This window comes from Bos javanicus, chromosome X, assembly GCF_032452875.1.
Source record: "Bos javanicus breed banteng chromosome X, ARS-OSU_banteng_1.0, whole genome shotgun sequence".
Classification (NCBI taxonomy): domain Eukaryota; kingdom Metazoa; phylum Chordata; class Mammalia; order Artiodactyla; family Bovidae; genus Bos; species Bos javanicus.
In genome coordinates, this window is record NC_083897.1 from 105,710,257 (window position 1) to 105,729,260 (window position 19,004).

Consider the following 19,004-nt stretch of genomic DNA (forward strand, 5'->3'; position numbering starts at 1 on the left):
ACCTGTGACCAGAAGCCACTCTTCTGGTTCCCCAGGGTCTGGAGCAGAAAGGTAGTCTCAAGCTTTTGCCACCAAGAAAGGACCCAATGGTTGGCAACAGGCAGAATACACTAAAGAGGTTCTGGTTTGGGCTATGTCTTGCTCTTGGGCTAGGAGGTCCCTCTCTGATCTCTGGGAGGCTTATACTCAGTGGTATTTAGCAAGGATAGGCCTGCCCCCTGTGTGCACACCCAGGAACTCTGGCAAAGACCTGTATACCTGCATCCCACGCTCCCATGAGCCTTTCTGGGTTGTAACAGCTCCTCCAGCCTCATGCTTGACTTTCCTAATTTCTGTGGTCTCGATCCTCACCCGAACTACAGAGCTACCCGCCACAAGCCCAGACACTCTGTTTTTCCTGGCATGCACGCCCACAACTGTCTTGCTCTCTTAGATTTGGTTTCTTCTCTGGCCATGATAGAGAATATTGATTAGAGTTAGCAAAATGTATGAAGCATTCAGTGTTTCATGTACTGTTCATCAAGTATTTTAGGAGGAATTCCCTGGTGGTCCAGTGGTTAGGACTCTGCACTTCCACTGCAAGGGGTGTGGGTTCTATCCCTCGTCTAGGAAATAAAATTTTGCATGCTGTGAGATGCAGCAAAAAATGAAAGAAAAATTTTTTAGCATCTATATGTGCCACAAATGTGCTACAAACAACATTATGAGAATGTTATGTTTATACATGTTCATTGCTGGATATTGGTATAAAGTCAGTGTACAGTTATGACGCGCCCTGTCCTTACAGAGCATACAGTCTCGCTGGGGAGACAACAGCCCAGGGAGGAATGCTCAGAGCCTATTAACAACAGGCCCCTGTATGCTGGGCCTCAGAGAGTGAGTCAGACAGTGGCAAGCCATGAGGTGGCAGGGACTGGAAGCGTTGTTCAGGAGTTTGGGTTTTATTCCAAATGCAGTGGGAACTAGTGGGGTAGTGACATGTGACTTTTTTTTGCAAGACCTTTGTAGCTGCCATGTGGAGCCTGGGTTGGAGGGGGGTGAGAGTATCAGTGCAGAAGGCAGCAGGACTAGAAACCCTGCATGCTCATCCCAGCAAGATGGTGCCCTGGTGAGGGTGGATTTGGGAGAATGGGAAGAAGGAGGTTGACTGGATAGAAACATTCAGTAGCAGAATCAGTTAGCCTTGCCAGCAGACCTAGCGCAAGGCGAGGTGGGAGATGGAGACAGGTCTAGAATGACCCTTTCCCTCCCACCTTCAGGATTCTGCTTTAAACACTTAAGTGGCTGAGACTTTTCTGTGACAGGGAAGGGAGTTGGGACAAAGGGCAGGATTCAAGGGAACAGCTGGTCCCTTTTTTAAGGGACATTTTGCCCTGCTTGCCACTCTTTCCCCAGGACCTGTCACAGGGTGTGGCATTTAGTAAATAACCCCCAAATATCTATAGATTGATTTTTTTTTAAAGAATACAGTTTTAAGTGTGCTATGAAGCAGAATGGGAAAAAAACATGGACTCTGTGACTGCCTGGGTTTGAATCTTTGTTGTTATTGTTCAGTCTCTCAGTCATGTCCAACTCTTTGCAACTCCATGGACTGCAGCACACCAGTCTCCCTCATCCTTCACCATCTCCCGGAGTTTGCTCAAACTCATGTCCATTGAGTCGGTGATGCCATCCAACCATCTCACCCTCTGTCGTGGCTCCACCATTTTCCGAGTGACTTTGGAAGTGTTCTATGACTTCTCCTACTTGGTTTCCTCATTCATAAAATGTGGATAATGATTCTACCTGCCTGAGAGGGAAGTTGTAAGGATTAATCGTTAATTTCTAGAAAGTCCTTAGAAGAGCGTTGCCAGCACTCTGCAGGTGTTCACTATTGTTATCATGAAGCTGGTCGAAGATGGATGGATTGAGATGCCAGTTCTGCAGTTGGTATGGGGGTCTGGAACTGGAAAAACAAATTGAAGGGTCATCAGCAAGTTGTTGTTCAGTCGCCCAGTCGTGTCCGACTCTTTGCAACCTCATGGACTGTAGCACACCACGCCTCCCTGTCCCTCACCATCTACCAGAGTTTTCCCAAGTTCATGTTCATTGATGCTGTCCAGCATCACTGCCTTGTGGCGAAAGGGCTTGTGTAACTCATTGAAGCTATGAGCCATGCCGTGCAGGGCCATCCAAGACAGATGGGTCATAGCAGAGAGTTCTGACCAAACGTGACCCACTGGAGGAGGGAATGGCAAACCACCCCAGTGTGCTTGCTGTGAGAACCTCATGAACTGTATAAAAGGCCATCACAAGTAGGTGGTATTTAAAGCCATGGGCCTGGGTGATATTAGGGGAGGGGAGAAGGACCCAGGCCCAAGGCAACTAGTAGAGCGTAGAGAAGAGTCCAGAAAGAGACTAAAAGATGAAAACCAGGTGTGTGTGTGGCATCTGGGAAGCTAAGATGGGGAGTGGGCAGGGGTGCTTAGTGCTTCTAAGGCCAAAGAAGGCCTGAACTGCAACAGCCCCCCCCCCGCCGCCGCAATCCACCTCCCAGCAGCAAAAGGAAGTGACAGGTGATCTTGAGCCCTTTCTGCAGAATAGCTAGGGAGAGTGGAAGTTGAAGAGTGTGGGTTGAAGAAGGTGATAAATGATGCATCTATACAGTGAAATTCCATAAGCCTTGGCACAGACAAAGCCCATCTCCAAGTGCTGATATAGAAAATGATCTGTAAGATGTAGCAGAAAGTTTCATAGTTGAGGTACAGAATAGCTTGTGCACTGTGTTCCCATTTCTGAAAAGAAAGTGGTGCTGGGGGTGGGGGGTGCAGTGTTGAAGATGTTTACCTTTTGGACAAACAGGTGTCTGTATCCTTCCACGTTGTTTTTTGGTACAAGGTGTAAACAGTACTCAAATTGTAATATACTATATACTTCTGTTCTGAACATTCTGTTTTTCCCCTAACAATAGACCTTAGGGGTCACTCCCTATCAGTACTACAGAGCAGATTTTTTAAAATAGCTGCAGAATATTACCTTGTATACATGTACCTTCCTGTCATTGCTGGACATTGTTTCTGCTTATGCTGTTTCAAAGCTACAATGTATCCCAATATCTTAGACTTTGAAACTAGCTGACTCTGAGACTGCACACAAGGTAAGGAAATGGAAATACTATATGGACATAGACACCTCTTTTGAGAAGTACAGCTGTGCGGGGGAACAGATAAATAGGGAGCCGGGACTGGGGTTAAGGAAGAGCATTCTAAAGATGGAAGATGCTGCAAGGGAATGAATGCAACAGTAATTCAGTAAAGAGTGCATGGAGGTGGGGGAGGGAGGCAGCCAGGAAGAGCCTCCCCAGTGATATTTTAGCAGGTGTAGGATAACTTAAAATGGTATGAGGCCCTGTGCTGAGAGCTGAGAACAGCAGGTTCCTAAACAGGCCTTCAGGAAGGTTCCAATCCAGCAGGGAAGCTATGGATGTTTCAAAGTCGGTTGCAATATTGTTAGAAAGTGGTTGATTTTGTTACTGAGGTACAAAGATCTACAAACATCCCACTGGGTGTGCCTGCTGGTGGAGTTTGCTCACACTTCCAGTGATTTCCCTGGGTTTCTGAAAAACCATTAGATTTTCCCATAGGGATTAAATGACATGCACACCCTGGAAGGCTTAAAAAAAAAGGGGGGGGGGATAAATAAATAAAATCCCAAAAAGAATTTATATTCCTGATGGCTTTGCTGATGGTCGTGTAAATTGTATATTTAATCAAAGGCACTCGAATGTCTCTTTTTTTAACTATTGAAGAGCCATTTAAATGTCAACATAAGTGATTCCCTCCCAAATAGTGCTGTTTATACATTACTTCCCCTAATAGACCATAATGATTCATAAGGAGGCATTTCGCGCCTCTAAATTGTAGGCCTATTGAAATATAAATTAAGATGATAAATAATTTGACCTTACCTGAGAGTACTAAGTATTTACATGTGTCAAATACGAAATTACCCTGAAATCAGGGTCCCTAAAAAGGCAGCCTTGCTCTCCTGGCTGAATTCAGTAAATGAAACGGGTTTAGACATCTTTAGAGAGCAGAGGAAAGAGAGGGGCAGACACAAAAGAACGGGCCCGGGGACCCGGCCGTCCCTGCCTTCCAGACTTTGCCTGGGGCCGGGGGGCGCCGGACCCTCCCCGAGAGTGCAAGGCGAGTGCCGGTTGCCCCCGCGCGCCTCGCGCGCCCTCTTCGCCCCCTCCTCCCGCGACGCCGCTGGAGTTTCTAAACATGGAGTTCCTACAGGAACTTTGCCAGGCCGAGCTCGCCGCCCTCCCGGGTCCCCGCAGCGGGATTCACCGAGTTGGCGGCGCCGCGCGGCCTCCCCGCCCCCCACGCCTCCGGGGAGCCGCTGACCCGGCAGCCTCCAGCTCCGCGAAGCCATTCCGCCGGGTTCATAACCCGAGAAGGCACGGAGCCTCCCGGGTCCTGCGCCCCCGCCCGACCCTGCCGGGGCCCCGGAGCGTGACAGCTGGGCGCCCCGGGCGGGACCCGAGCCCAACCTGCCCGCCGGGCCTGTTTGTTGGCGGCCGCCTGCGCTCGGGGACCGGGGCTCGGGGCTCAGCGAGCTCTCTGGTCCCCGGACCTGGGCCGAGCCGCAGGGGTCGCCCAGGCAGCTGAGGGGGCGCAGGCCACGGCGGGCCCGGGTTGAGTGCGTTGGCCGCTCGCGCCTGGTTTTTGTTTTGTTTTGAAGCCGGGCGTGGGGGAGGGGTAGCACCTTGTCAATGAGAAATTTCCTGTTCGCAAGACTCCGCTTGCAGAGTTTCTGTCCTGCCCTTGAACTGACAAGTGGATCTCCGCAGCGCGAGCCCCCGAGAGTCCATCCAGTCGCGCCGGAGGCGCGCGAGGGTGGGGGCAGGGGCACCCGCACCGCGGCGCCGAGCCCCCGGGAGCCCGGCGGAGCGGGGCCGCCGCCTGCCTTCCCGGTTCCCGGGCGCACCCGTGAGCGCCCAGCCGAGCGGTGACTAATCTGCGGCTCTGGGCCTCTTGGCGCGCAGCCCGGGCTCGCCTCCCGCCCCCTCGTTCCTCCCTCCCTTCCTCGCCGGCCTCCCGGCCCCGCCGCGCCGAGCTCCGCAGAGAGAATCGCGCGGGCCGCCGCTGCCGCGTTCCCGGGAGTCTGGGAAAGCGGGCCGAGGCAGGCGGCTCCCGACCAGTCTCTCCAGTCGCCCTTCTTCGACCCAGGCCCGAATGTGCGTGTGTGTTTCCTTCCCCGCAAGCACTTTGATCAGCGCTTCCTCAACGCAGCCGAGGAGCCAGGAAGAACCGGAGCTTTTAACCCCCTGCGTGCCGCCCCACGGTGGGCTCCGTGGGGAGGGCGCCGCAGGGAGACTAGTCGACACGGGGGCGATCGGTTTGGTTTGGCAAGCCGGTGTCTGGAGGAGCCCGACCGGATCCGAGGAGCTTGCCCAAGCACGGCAGGCTCTCCAGGGGAGAGCAGGCCGCGAGGCCCGGGGCGGTTCGTTAGTGTTTCAGCCCGCTCGGGGGCCGCACAGTAACCCGACCTGCCCGGCGAGGCCAGGTGCGGGCTTGAAAGGCCTGGCAGGCGGAGGCTTCTGGAGGGGATCGGGAGTCCCCGGGGGGGACCCACTTTCACGCACCCTGCCCGCTGGCGCGTGGACGGCTCCCAACCCGGGGTGGAGGCCTCCTTCTGGCCCCGCGGACTAGGCTCTGGCCGCCACTCCCTCCCCTGGCCAGGCCTCGCCGGGGAGTTAATGATTGATTTACTGGCTCCGCGCGGCCGGCGCCCTCCCAGCTATTTGTCCAAGCTGAGGAGTTGCTGGCGAGCAGCAAAGGCTGGGAGCGCGGGGGTCGCCCGGGAAGGGAAGCCTCGCTACCGACGGGAATGAGCAACCACTTGATCAGCCCCCACTGAGTGGCTCTAGCTGTGTCCAGGGCGAACCTGCTGGAGGCCCAGGCCGGACTAAGGGAGCATCGGGAAGCTCCACACGTAAACGGGTTGGCAGCTGGTGATTAGGCCGCCCGGTTTTATGAGTCATAATGGGTCCCCCGCCTGGCCCTCAACCTGCTCGCTATGGACTCGGGGCGCCGGGGTCCAGGCGGTGGACCGTTCCAGGCGCGCAGAGGGGGATGCTCTGGGGGGCCCGGGCCGCCGAAGGCGTTGCGCAGGATTTCCTCTCATTTCTAGCAGAAGGCAACACAAACACCCTAAATCAAACCGCTCCGACAACCGAGGGCTCCACACAGACACATCAATAAGGATTTCGCCTCCCGCGTTCGAACGCACTGAAACACTTGTCCTATTTTTATGCAAATGACACCACACAAATAGATCTCGCAGGCCCCGGAGTGGGGCGAGAGGAGGAGGGGCGCCGTCGCCCCAGCCTGGGGTGCTGTGAAGCAGGGAGGGAATGCCAAGCCCGCACCCCAGGACCCGCGCCGGCTCGGGCGCAGCGGGGCTGGTACTGGCCAGGCAGCCCGCCCCGCGCGCAGTGGCTCCCTGCCAGCGCCGCCAAGTCGGCCGCGTCCCCAGGCTGCCTGCAGAGGCGGATTAGGGAAGGAGCGAAGCGAGCCTGTGACTAATCGCGAGGCCTCGGACCGGAGCACCAAGGCCATGTGCGACTGACAGGATCGACACTAGCAGAGGACACGGCGACGCCTCGCTTAATTGCAGGCTTAAAAAATTGCCGCCTGAGCAGCTCCGGTGCGGAGCCACGGCGTGCGCTCTGGGCTGGGGAGCGCGCCGGGGGGACCTGCGCTCTAGCCCCCGGGAGGGAGGTTTGGCGTCTCCTGGATCGAGGGATCTGACTCTCCCGTCCTTCCCCCACTCTGCAGGGTCCCCCCACCCCCACCCTGCTTGCGGACCGACTGTAGCTGAGCCGACCAGTAAAGTAAGATCCAGCTCCCAGGCCTAGGTTTCTGACCCTTTCCCCCATGGGCCCCACGTTCCCCCTTCTCACCGTAGATCCTATAAAAGAGGCTATACAGTTGGATGAGAGATTCCAACAAACCCTTAATATAAAAACCACACACGTGAACCACTTTCTTCTCTTCCCTCCTCTTCCTAATCCACCGGCTGATACAAAGCCCCGAATGACCAAAGGGAGGGAGAGGCAAGTCAGGGCTTCAAGGAGCAAAGTCACCGAGTGCCCCAAACTCAGGGCCCACAGACATGCACCCTAGGATCTTCATGCCTGGTCATAGCCCCTCTACCCCAGACGTCCTTCCTGGAGCACTGAGGCCTCGCGGGGGAGAAGGGGGGAAGCTTCTGCAGGCAGATCGGCCTGCGTGTGAGAGGGGAGGGTGGAAGGCGGGGTGGTGGGGAACCCAGCGAGAGAAGTTTCCACCACGCTCTGGTCGGTTCTGCCAAAATCCCCGGGCCCCTCCCCGCCCGCACCGCCTTCCGTTGCCACCACAAGTTTGGTTTAACGAGAGCTCGGGACAAAAGCAAACGTTTTCTATAGACCCCGAAAACAAAGGGGAAAGAGACGCGCGGGGCGGCCGAGAAGCGGCTGCTAGCGTAATGGTGCCGGGCGGACAGCAGAGCATTAGAACTGCAAAAGCCGCGCGGGCGGGAGGAAGTGCGAGGCGGGAGGCGGGAGCGCGGGGAGGGCGGGCGGGGGAGGGGCGCTGCGCCATGTTTCCGTGTCACCCGCCGAGTCGCCGGCGCTGGGCTCGGCCGCCGGCTCCCGCCTGCCTCCGTAACAGCAGAAAGCGTGCGATTAGCAGCCAGACAGGCGGGGACTCCGGGCCCGCGGGGCCGCCGCACACGCCGCCCGCGGCCCGGGCCCGCGCCCCCCCGCCCGCCGGGTAATCATCCTCCTCGCCGCAGCGCTGTGTGCACTCTCATTAGAGCAGGGAGGCTTTTCTCTGCGCACTCGCTCGGCTCCCGCTGGCAAAACAACGCCTTCCTCGGCCGGGCCCTGGGCCAGGAGCGCCGGGGAGGGCGGGACGGGGGAGGAGGGGTGAGGCAGGGCAAGCGGCGCAGGTCATCTCGGCTGCCCGATCTCCTCCGGGCACGGAGGAGATGGGGAGGGTCCATCGGCCCTCTCCACGCGGAGTGCCAAAGTCCGAACCCCGTACCAGTGCCGCCATGACCTACTCTGGTCCCCCGCTGGAGGCTAGAGTGAGGGCCGAGGGGAGATGAGTGTGTCTGGTTTGGAGAGCGGGGGCGGACACCGGGATGGCTCCCAAAACAGGTTTTGCCCCATCTGTCTTGCAAACGACCTCTTAAGGCCAGAAGCCGGATCCCACGGTTGGCGGCCCTTCGACCCTCAGGAAGACCCCAGTTCCCCGAACTTCGGGCCTGATTGCACAGAAAGGATGGGAGATGGGGGTGGCCGGGGCGCGGCTGCGCCTGGACCTGAGCTTCGGAGCCCCATTTTCTCCGCGATCTCTGCACACAACAGTAGGCAGCCTCTCCCAGCACCACGCGCCCAGCTGCAGGGCCTGGGAGCAGGTGTTCCTGCCCGGCGGGAGTGGCGGCTCCGCGCCCCTCCCGTCCCAGCTGCGGGGGGAGCCGCGCTGATGGTGGTAATAGAGAAAGGTCTCGCTGGACCGCGAGTAGGGTCCTCCGGGTTTAAATGGGGATGCTCCAGGGCGAGGACGGCCACCTGAGACCAGGAGGGATCGAAGGTGACGCGCAACTAGCCCTCGTCTGGAACAGCCCTGGGGGCCAGCGGAGGCCGCTCGGGGCGGCGCAAGGGCTTCCGGTCCCGGTGACTGCGGCGGCGGCGGCGGGGCGGCTGGGAAGTTCCCGGGGCGGCCGCGAGGAGCACCCTCCTCTGGCTGCCGCCGCAGCGCAGCTTTCGGAACGGCGCCCTAGGAACCTCTCTGCGTCTGGCAGCGCCGATCTCGGCCGGCGCGGGGATAGGGGCTGCGGGCTGCGGGGTGGTCCAGACCCGGCCCCGGGCAGGGCGGGGGAGGTGGGGGCCGGAGACCCCGCGGGAGCTGCGGCCCGCCTCCCAGCCCCCGCTCCTCGCCGCCGCCGCCGCTGATATGGCGGGCACGTGAAGCGCAGTTCGGCGCCTCGGCGCCAGCCAGGGAGCGGCCTGCCCCGCCGGCTCAGCTTACCCGCGGGCCCAGGAACGCGGAACCGAGCCCGGCCGGGCCCCGCAGAGCCCGCGCCCCCGCCCCGCTGCCAGCTCGCCGCGGCCCCGCACCCCGGTCCCCTCCCGCGCCCGGCCTTGGGGCCGCGCCAGACGGCTCGCCCGAGGGGAACTCAGGCTGACTAATGGGACGCGTGTGGGCCTTACGTGAGGCCCGGCTGTCAGCGGATGCCCGCTCGCTCGGCGCCTACGCCGCGGCCAGGCTTTTCGGGGAAGGACGAGAGGAGGGGTTTCCCCGCTCGGCGGTTTCGACTCCCCGGGGACTATCCGGCCGCGGCTAGCCCCGGGCTTTAGGTCGCGCCCGGAGGGGGCCGACTCAGTGTGCGCCCGGCGCCGAGGTGCAAACCCGGGATGAGGGGTGAAGAGGTGGGATCTCGGGAGCTCTAAGCCGGAGGTGGGCGCAGAGGCTCATCAACTCGGCCTGGGGTGCCTGCCTGGATGTTCGCGATCTGGCCAGCGGCTGGGCTGGGGGAAATTTACAGGCCGCTCTGCAGGCCTGGAGTTCAATACCGAAACCTCCCTCAACAAAGTCTTCCGGAAACCCCTTGGTGAGATTTTTGTGCGAGAAAAGGATTTTATAAGGCTCCTCGAGAGTCCGGTTCGGCTGAGGGTTCTCAGGTTCCGGGGCTCATGACGCCTTTTCCTTCCTTTACAGGGGCCTGTAAAAATCAGCAGAGTTTCTCATTATTTCTCATTAACAACCACTTCGTGTTGACATAGTTATATGACCCTCCCAAATATAACTACCTGTTTAGTTTCAACACACGAGCGAGACGATGAAACACAAACACCGATCAGGAACTCAGAGAAGGAAAACCCGGCTGCGAGCTTGGGGTTGGAGGCAGGATAATTCCTGATCACGCATCCCTGGTTTTATTCAGCCTAATTACACTAGTAATCCTGCCCCCCACGAGAAAGCCTGAAACCCTGTAGTCGAGGTGCGACTTTTCCTGGGGAGTCCCGCGGATGAGGAGGGGGTTGCTGGTGTAGAGGAGGTGGGTTTTAAATGTCACTTCCAAATGAAAATGCTTTCCTTCAGCCTTTTTCTTTTTTTGATGCAGTTTTCGAAAGGAGCATTTTTGCGAGATAAGAAGTGACCGATCAAAATCGCTGAGGGGAGGTTGTAAGCAGCCGCTTTGCCTCAGCTTAGCCTTATCTTATCTTTCACACTTGCATGGCGGAAAAAAAAATTGGCTTATCTTTATCCCCACCCCCTTCTCGCCTTAATTGCTAAAAAACACTGGTGTGTTAAACGGGGAGGAAGGAGGTCTCAGGATTGTCAGTGGAAAGGGAAGATTCAAAAATGTGGACACTTTGGGGGAAGCCAGGGTAGCAGGGTTTATTCTTTCCCCCAGGCCTTTCTAGTACGACGCAGAAAAGGTCCAGTCCGGGGTGGAAGGCTGGATGGCCAGATTAAAAAAAAAAATCTAGGTATGGCCTTGGGTCGTGTGGCTTCCCTAGGCCTCGCTTTCTCCGCCCTGCGTTTACCAACCTCACCTTCCCTTCATCTCTCAAAAGCTAGCAGTGGGTCTCTGGTTGAGGCCTCTCATTCTGCCTTCGTCCCCCCCTCTGCCTTTTCCTCCTCTCCACCCCGCACACATCCCCGTTTGGGGGAGGGGGATGCAAGGCAGGGACGCATGGCCTGCTGGAAATCATTAAAATATATGCGAATGTCTGCAAACACACACTTTTAAATCATGGCGTTTCCCCTCCACGCTGGTGTATTTAAACTCCAGAGCGAGCTAGATCTCCTCCCTCTCAGTCGTTTGTCTGTGTCACCGACAGGCCGCTAATGGCCGGGCTTCCAGGCGCTGTGCATTATGCATTAGCCTCCTCCGAGCGCCGCACACAGAAGGTTCTGTCAGGCCTCGCAACACAAACCACCCAGCGCCCCCCACCCCCCACTCGCGACCGGGGGCTGTGCGGTGGCCAAAGTGCTGGAGACTCTGGGATGCAGGGGTAGGGGGGCGCGCGTCGAGGGCGAAGGCCGAGCCGAGTGGACCCGGAGGGGGCATCGGGGAGGGGTGGGGGAAGTGCTCCGGATTAGGCCGTTTGGAATCTCCCTCCCTGCGCTAGCCCCAAGTTTTGTTCCTGGCTGACCTTCCCTAGGCAGCTGCCCAGCTCCACTCACCTCGGTGCCCGACTTTGTGGGGGCCCAGAGGTACTTAGGAACAGGCCAGCGCCGCGTTTCCATCTGCTGGGCCGTACTCCCTTCTGGCCCCGAGCGAGGGGCTGGCGGAGCCTTCCGGATCCCTCCAGTCCCCGGGGTGCTGTCCGCGAAAGGGTTCGGGGTGGTGCGTGTCAGCGGAGTCCCGCGGCCGCCGTGGAGGGAAGCTGCCGAGAAAATGTCTCGGGCCGAAAGCCGCCTTGCAGGGTCTGCGAGCGAAGAGTTGGTGTTCTCCGCCCCCTCTTTCCGTGGTTCCCACTCACTGCCCCTGGCTAGGTAAAATATGAGCTGGAGAGACCGCGCTAAATAAGCAGCCAGGACGGGACGTGGCGTCCGAGTTTATCTACAGGAGCATCTAGCCCAGCTCGGCGGCTTTCAGGTCTCTTAAGCCCGAACCAGGTGGGACGCAAGAGGAGGCCTCCCCAAGCCGCCAACACCCATTTCTCAGAAAGCCCCCCTCAGTGTCAACGGTAGTTCACCCACCCGTGCCTGGTCAGAGCCTGAAATCGAGCCCAGACCAGAAATTTTGAGAGGCAGTTGCTGCTACCATGTTGGGCCTGCCTTCTGGACCCTCCTCCGGAGGAGGCCCAATAACCCTTCAAAGAATAGAGCAGCCATCTTCAACCTGGAGACTCCTAAGTCTAGCAGACTCCTACCAGGGAAGGCAGCTACCTTTAGATGTTTCCAGTTAACTGAAATCCCTGGGACAAAGATGCCTTTTGCTTGAGGGGATGGACCAGTGGATCTTCTAAGTGGCACCCGTGGTAAGCCCAGAGTTCTTTTACAAAGTGACCAGGAAAGACTGTTCCTGGGGGTGTTTGTGTATTTTTAAAAATACTTAAAGTAGATCACAATATATAAAATAAAAATACAGTCTCTGTAATCACCCCAATCCCACCCATTTCAGTACCCAGCATCATAGAAGAGAACAGCTGCTGAAGAGCCCCATTGGGGCCTATAAAGCTTTATAATTTAGTCCCCACATGCATGTTACAAACAAACCCCACACATCATGCTGGGATCCCAGGGTCCCCCAAACTCCAGGTAGGACCCTCACTATGGGATGCATGGCCTTTCCCCTAGGGCTTGGGCAGTGAATGAAGGTGTGGAAGAGGACTTGGCCTGCCTTACACAATTAACCTGTCAGGAAAAGGGCAACCAGGCTCCAGGCCTGCTCCTCGAAGCACCAACCTGCTTGTCCATTTGCAGACGCTGGATAGCATGGGCAGCAGGAGAGTGCCCGAGAGCCATAGGTTCTAACTGGGAGGCCCTTCCCAGGGAACCAGCGGCAGGTGGGAGGGGGTGGCCCCTGCAGCTCCGTTGGAAGCACCTCGCCTTTCTGTGCCTATTTCTTTATTTCTCCGCTGCCTTTGCGGCCTCCCCTCCCTTGCGCTCACTCGCTGGCTCTCTCCCGCCACCGCCTCCTCCTCTGCTTTCATTGAAATCCTCCCCTTGCTGAGTGCCGAGTGTAGCAGCCTGACCCCCAGGTCAGCTCCCCAGGGACTCCTGGGAGGGCAGAGGAGGGAGGGAGCAGGAGGAGGCCCGCACACGCTGCAGGCTCCGCAGTGTCCCCAGCTCCCAGAGCCCCTTCCTGAGTGGGGGTGTAAGATGGGACTGCTTCTCCTCCCTGGAACAATGCCAATGAATCGGGCCAATTGGTGTAAGCTCCCTACTCCTCCTCCACCTTAGAGCACCTCAGGAAAAATCTCACCTTTTAATTCCCAGTGAGTCATGAATCCCCTCTCCCTCACACATACATTCATACCTCTTAGGACTCCCTTAATAAGATATTTTAAAAATCTCAGAGTTGGAAATGTATCCCCTCAGAGATGGAAGAGAAACCCTTTAATCCCACCAACTTGCACAAAGATACCATGGAGGCAATACTCCTTAAAAAGGGTGTGTGTGTGTGTGTGTGTGTGTGTGTGTGTGTGTGTGAATGCTGCAAATTACGTCAAAGGCAAATTTACTGGTCTGTTTGTCTCCAGCATCAAATTTCTCCCACAGTCAGCCCTTCTCTGGCCCCTTCGCATTTACAGCACCACCCCCCTCCCCAATTCATTTTTAACTCTAGGACTTTTAAAGGTAGACAAACAGGCCCCTTTGTCAGCAGCCCTGGGAGGCCACAGGACTCAGAGAGGCTGCAGGCTCCGGGTTTTCACTTGGTTCCTGGATTTTCCAAAAGTTCTGGATGGTTACATGCAACTTTTAACTCTGGGAAAGGCCCCTGCCTGGGGGGGAGAGTTGGGGAGGCATGGGAAGGGGAGAGAAGGTGGCCGGGCAAGGGGCCAGGGTCTCTGCGGCAGCCTAACTGAGCCGGAAGAGGCTGGCACGGCTCTGAACTCACCCAGGCCAGCTCTCCCGCGAGGCCCACAGTGGCGCAGCGGCCTCCTTGCCTCCTTGTGGCCTCTGAACCGCATTCAGAGAGTTTCCCCACAAATACCCAACTTGAGCCTTCCTGGTTATTTTAGACTTGTTTTGAATAAAAAGAGTCGCTTCAAAAAGAAATGTTGCTACAACACACAACCAGGGGCCTTTTCTCCAGCTGTGTCTGTAACTTGCATGCGTTCAGTCTAATAACTTTTAATGTCTGGCCCTAAAATGTCTTTATAAAAAATAGCTTTACAGCATAATAGTCCAGGTGTCTTTCTGCTTGTTACCAGAGATTAAAAAAATGTGTGGGTTCGCTTTCAGAGACATCCACCTCCAGAAAGACGGGGAAGAAAAAGGCATACGTTCTATTATGCAGGCGCGAGTCCTGGAAGCGGTGGCAGCCCCGCAGGGCTGGGGACTGCTCACTGGGGCACTTGCCTGCCCGTCTTTTGCATCAGTTGTTTTAAGCAGCTCTGGAGCATGAAGATTTAATTCTGCCTGAAGTTTCAGGTTTCAAACGGTAGAGATGTTTCACTTCTGCTTTGAAAAGAGCTGTTTTTATAACTATGTACTGAGAACTAAAACAGAATAAATAAAATCGCACCTAACACCAATCCTATAGTCAGGATTAAGTCTAATTTTTTTAAAGGGATCTACTAGCTAGAGCTGATTTTGGCCTTGACCTTGACTTAGTAATCAACTTGAGATGCTTTTGATTATTTTTGGTATGGAGACACTCCAGGATATTTTAAAACTTTCCGTGTGGATTTACAAGCCACCTCCATTTCAGATTGATGTTCTCATCGAGCTTGCACCATCTTGTCCTTAGGCGGAAAGAGACTCCCCCACCTTCAGCATAAAAAGACCCTATCCCTTAACCGAGTGGGTCACCTATTGCGGTGATGTCCCGGCCCGCGGTCTGGGTGCGGTTAGGCCGGAACACCCCTCCCCCCACTCCCATCCCTTCCCGCCTGCTTCTCGAACTGGGGCTTCTCAGCTCGCCTTAGAGGCTCTGAGCTCCGGGGAGGCCGGAACCTCGCCTCTCCGCTTCCCCCTCTCGCCTGCCTGCCCCCACCCTACCCACCACCCCCGCCCGCGCGCCCAGAGCCGCTCCGGGTGCGCTGGAGAAGCTCAATACGTGTCAATTGAATTGAACTGCTGCGGGCGCAGGCTGTACGCCGCCGCCGAGCTCCGATCAGCACGACGTTACCGAGTGGAAATTTATGGAGCGAACGGTGTAAGCCAAAAGTTGCTCCCTGCCAAGGAAAATAAAACGCGGGAGATAATCTCCCGAGGCAGGGGTGAGGGGCCAGGACAGACCCTCCAATCATCTGAGATGCAGACTGTGAAATGCACGAGAACGGGGATAAATTCTGGCGAATCTCCGCTCCCCTACCGCCCCCACCCCCGCCTCCTCGTGCCCCACGGGCTGCCTCCTCCGTCCCCCGCCTCTCCAGACAATTCCCACACAATCGAAACGTCCGGGGAACTCGGGCGCAGAGTTCGGGCGGAACGGCCACCGTTGCTCAGGGTGGTGTCTAAAGGTAGTTCTTGACATCGAAATGGGAAGGGGCTCCTCCGGGAGGAAGGGGCGACCCAACGTGGGGATGGGCACCGACGCGCACCCGCCAGGCTCCACTGGGTCTCGGAGGGGACGCGCGACCGGGAGAGCGCAGAGCTGGTGGCGAGAGGAGGCAGCGGCGGCTGCCACTGGGGTTTGACAGCTTTGGCTGAGCGGAGTGCGAGGCGCTTTATGGTAATTGCGGTCCTCCACTGGCCTTCTGGGTAGCGAGGGGAGTCTCGGCGCGCGGCTGGGAGAGCCGCCCCCGCCGCCCCCATCCCCTCGGCTTAGGATCAGCCGGCCGCCCGCGCCGCCGCCGCCGCCGCCCGAGTCGGTCTCTGGTTCGCCCAGGACGCGCGCCCGGGCGGGGTGTGCGCAGCCAACTCGGTCCGAGCGGCGGAGGGGAGGGCAAGGGGCGGGGTGGGGGGGGGCGCCACCCAAGTGGTCTGGGGTTCGGACCCAGAGAAGCGAAACGCTCCGAGGATCGATGACGGCTGGGGAAACTCGGGCAAACCTTTACTGGGGAATCACCCCTCCGAAACCCCACCGCCGAGGCGCCGCAGCGGAGGGTGAGCTGAGGCTGGGGGAGCTCAAACTTGCGAGAGCTGGAGGCGGCGGCGGGCGGGCGGCTGTCGCCCGAGCGCTGCGCCTGCGGGGGGAGGGGAGGCGGCTGCTGGGAGGGAGGGAGGGAGGGAGGGCGAGAGGGCGGAGGGAGGGGGAGGAGGAAGAGGAGGGAACCAGGGAGGGGGGACGCGTTGGGATCGCGGCGTGCGGCGGCAGACGGAGCCCAGGCTCCCAGCGGCAAGGTGAGCAGAGCTACGCTCCTCGCTGAACGTGGACCGAGCTCGGCGGCTGCGGGGGAGACGCGCCGGAGCCGCGACCGAGAGCGGGAACGAGGCGGCGGCGGAGGGGGAGCCCGTGAGCCGCCGGGCGGGGAGCCCAAGCCGCGCTGTCGCCGCGCAGGGACGACTTGGCCAACACACTCACACACTCACACACACCCAGCCCGAGCGGGCGCTCGCGGCGAACCGTCAACATGGCGCTGGGGCTCCTGCCCGAGCGCGGGCGGCAGCAGCGGCGGTGCGGGAGCTGCTGAGCCCGACCGAGCCCGGCCCAGCCGCCGGAGCCCGGAGGATCGCGCGGGGTTGTCGCCACCTGCCCGGAGGCTTTGAGGCCGCCCCGCCCCGCCCCGCCCCCACCCGGCCCAGAGCCCACCCCTCGGCGGGGCCGACCCCGAGGGCAGCCGGCTGGCAGCAGACGGCGAGGGAGGCGAGCGAGCGCGGCGCCGCGAGCGGGCTGCGGGCAGCCGGGGACGGCAAACTTTGCTGCTCGCCGCGCTTCCCCGGCCCGGCTCCTTCTTCCGTCGCCAACGTCGCCACCCCACTTTCCTCCAACCCCGCACACCAGTTCCCATCCACCCCGTCGCCCCTTGCTCCTCCTCGCCGCCTCGACTCTGCTCCGGGGAAAAACTTCAAAGCGCCGGATCGCAGGCTCTCTGCTTACTCCCCGGCCGGGGATTTCAGGTCAGTGCCCGGAACACCTTTCCCCGGGGGAGGCGGCGGGCTGCAGTCGGCCCCCTCCCTCGGGGCCTCCGCTCGCGGCGGGTGGTTTCTTTTGACTCTCGCGTACCCCCTCGAAGCTTGTGCCTCGCGCTTCACTTTGGCTGTTTTGCTCGCTTTCATTTTTATTTCCTAGCTATAAGTTCTTAAAAATGCAGCCAACCTAAGCGGCCCCAAGTGGGCTCCGGGGAGGGAGGGGCGCGGCGGGGGGGGGTGCTGCCGCCTCCCGGGGGGCTGGGAGGAGAGCGGGGAGTTCACGGAGTGGAAGTTTGCAGCTAGTGTGTGCCTGTGTGCGCGGGAGCGTGGTCGTCGCTGAGCGCCGCGAGTCGGGCGCGGTGGGGGGGGCAGCGGGGGGGAGCTGGGCTGGAAGCTGGGAAGCTCGGCTCGGCGTTAGCTCGCTAGCAGGAAGGGGAGGGCGGCGGGTTCCCGTCTGCTTTCTTTTTCGACTCGGGAAAGAACTGTAAAAACCCCCAGCCGCCGCTGCTTCGTCTCGCCTCTCCGGGGGCCGCTCGTTCCTGCTCGTGGAACGACGGCGTGTGCGTGCGCAGGGTGTGTGTGGCGGGCGCCCCGGGCCGAGCCGAGCTCGACCTGCTGCCGCCGCCGCCGCACAACTCGGGAGGGGAGTCCCGGGGTTTTTTTTGTTTTTTTTTTTTTTGGCTTGCTCCAAAGCGCGAATCACGTGGATTTAAAAAAAAAATACTAGGAAATCGAGGAGAGCGAGGGGTTCCGACTCGGCCCGTCCACCCGCCCGCCAGGTCAGACGCTTTGTTTTGTAAATGTTCTTTTAAAATTTTAATCTGCGACCCTAGTCCACCCCCACCCTCCCCACGAAGTCGTAGGGTTGGTTTCAAGTTGTGAGTCCCCAGGGGCGGGGGTAGATCGTGCGGGGGCGGCGGCGGGAAGGGAGAGCGAGGGGGTGGGGGCTAGACCTGGGCAGCTACGAGTCTGGTGGGAAGCCCTGTAGGGCGTGTGCAAGTCTGTGGCCGGAGGAAGTTGGTCCCGCTCGGAGGGCGTGCGGCGCGGAGGCTGAGGGCGAAGAGGAACTTGCGCACACGGCGCGATCCTCCGCCGAGGCGGGGAGGGCGAGGCGCCTCCGCGCCGCGGGGCCCGCGCTCGGAGCAGGCGGGCGGCTGCGCTGCAGAGCCTCCGCCAACTCAGGGGCTCGGGGCGGCGGCGACGTGCGCCGGCTGTTTACCAAGCAAGCCCTGGGGCGCCGTGTGCGGAGTAGGGTGGCTCGAGGCACGCGTGGTCCCGGTGGGCTTCCCGCCGCCTGCACTCTCGAGTGGGCACGTCCTCCAGTCCCTGAGACGGCTGAGCCTGGCCTCGTGTAGGCCGAGGCCGGGCGAGGCTTAATTTGCTGTTAATGAATCTTTCCCAGAAAGTCCGCGATCTTCAGCTAGTGAGTGCCCGCGCGCGAGGACGCGCGCCGCCGGCGTCTGAAGGGTGGGGGTTGGGGGAATGGAAGAGCGAAGGAGGGGGGAGGGTTATGTGTATTTAAAAACAAACCTTAAAAAGAAACCAGCGCGCTTCAAATAGGTATCCGTAGAGCCTCCTGTGTCTAGACTAGACTGCTCTGGGTTTTAGCTGTTTTTTTTTTTTTTCCTTTTCCTTTTTTTGAGATTAGGCCAGAGATGGGGTAAGTGTTGTTTGGTTCTAGGGGTAGCCTCCTGGAGAAAAATCTTTTAAATGACTTGGGAATAAAAAAGCGGAGGAAATGGCCCACCCCAGAAGGTGGTGGGTGGTGAACGCAGACAGACTTGAGTATTTCTAGCCATCTGACACTTCCTGTGGCACTGGAAACGGACACCGCGGGCCGAAATCAATCCTTACGAGGTGTTGGATTCGGTTTTGCCAACAGAATTGCTTGTGTGGAAGGCATTTTAAGTGTCGGCCTCCGAGACTCCTGTACGTGGACACTTGGAGAATACGTTTGCATAGCGACCCTTCCCACTCCACCCCCGATTTGTTATCTGCTCTGGGCTTTGCAGTGGTGGTTCTCGTGTTTATCTGGGCCATGATTTCACCGCGTGGAGGAAGGGTGGAGATGGTGGTGATTAATATGCCGTCCAGGTTTAATCCGAGGCCGGCCTTAAGTATGCGGGTTGACGCCGCCACTCACCGGGATTGGCCTGAGGTAGTGAGGGGAGCGCGCGGGTTTCGGGCGCCAGGCGCTCGGCAGGCAGGTCGGGGCTGGGGCTTGGATGGCCCCAGCGCTGTCCTTTGAGGCGCTGTCACCAGTAGGTGACT

At 58.9% G+C, this 19,004-nt stretch overlaps 1 protein-coding gene and 1 long non-coding RNA gene across 15 annotated transcripts in view; one reads left to right on the top strand and one right to left on the bottom strand.

Annotated features, from left to right (window-relative positions):
- The window catches only part of BCOR (BCL6 corepressor), a 119,214-nt gene that overhangs the window by 58,100 nt on the left and 42,110 nt on the right, over positions 1-19,004 (top strand). For 3 of the 14 annotated variants that reach the window (XM_061410432.1, XM_061410433.1, XM_061410434.1), the window contains exon 1: positions 16,443-16,721. The exons of 3 other annotated variants lie outside the window; for them this stretch is intronic. The gene's annotated coding sequence lies outside the window, so the exon portion shown is untranslated. Of the gene's footprint in view, positions 1-15,158; positions 15,182-15,942; positions 16,005-16,438; positions 16,722-17,412; positions 17,513-17,919; positions 18,157-19,004 lie in introns of those variants that run through there. 8 more of the 14 variants (XM_061410420.1, XM_061410431.1, XM_061410430.1 and 5 more) reach the window with 7 other exon arrangements.
- Positions 1,525-6,446, bottom strand: LOC133243477 (uncharacterized). The gene is made up of 2 exons (XR_009735090.1): positions 4,750-6,446; positions 1,525-1,945 (listed from the first exon to the last, which is right to left on the bottom strand). It is a non-coding gene; the product is annotated as an uncharacterized LOC133243477 (long non-coding RNA).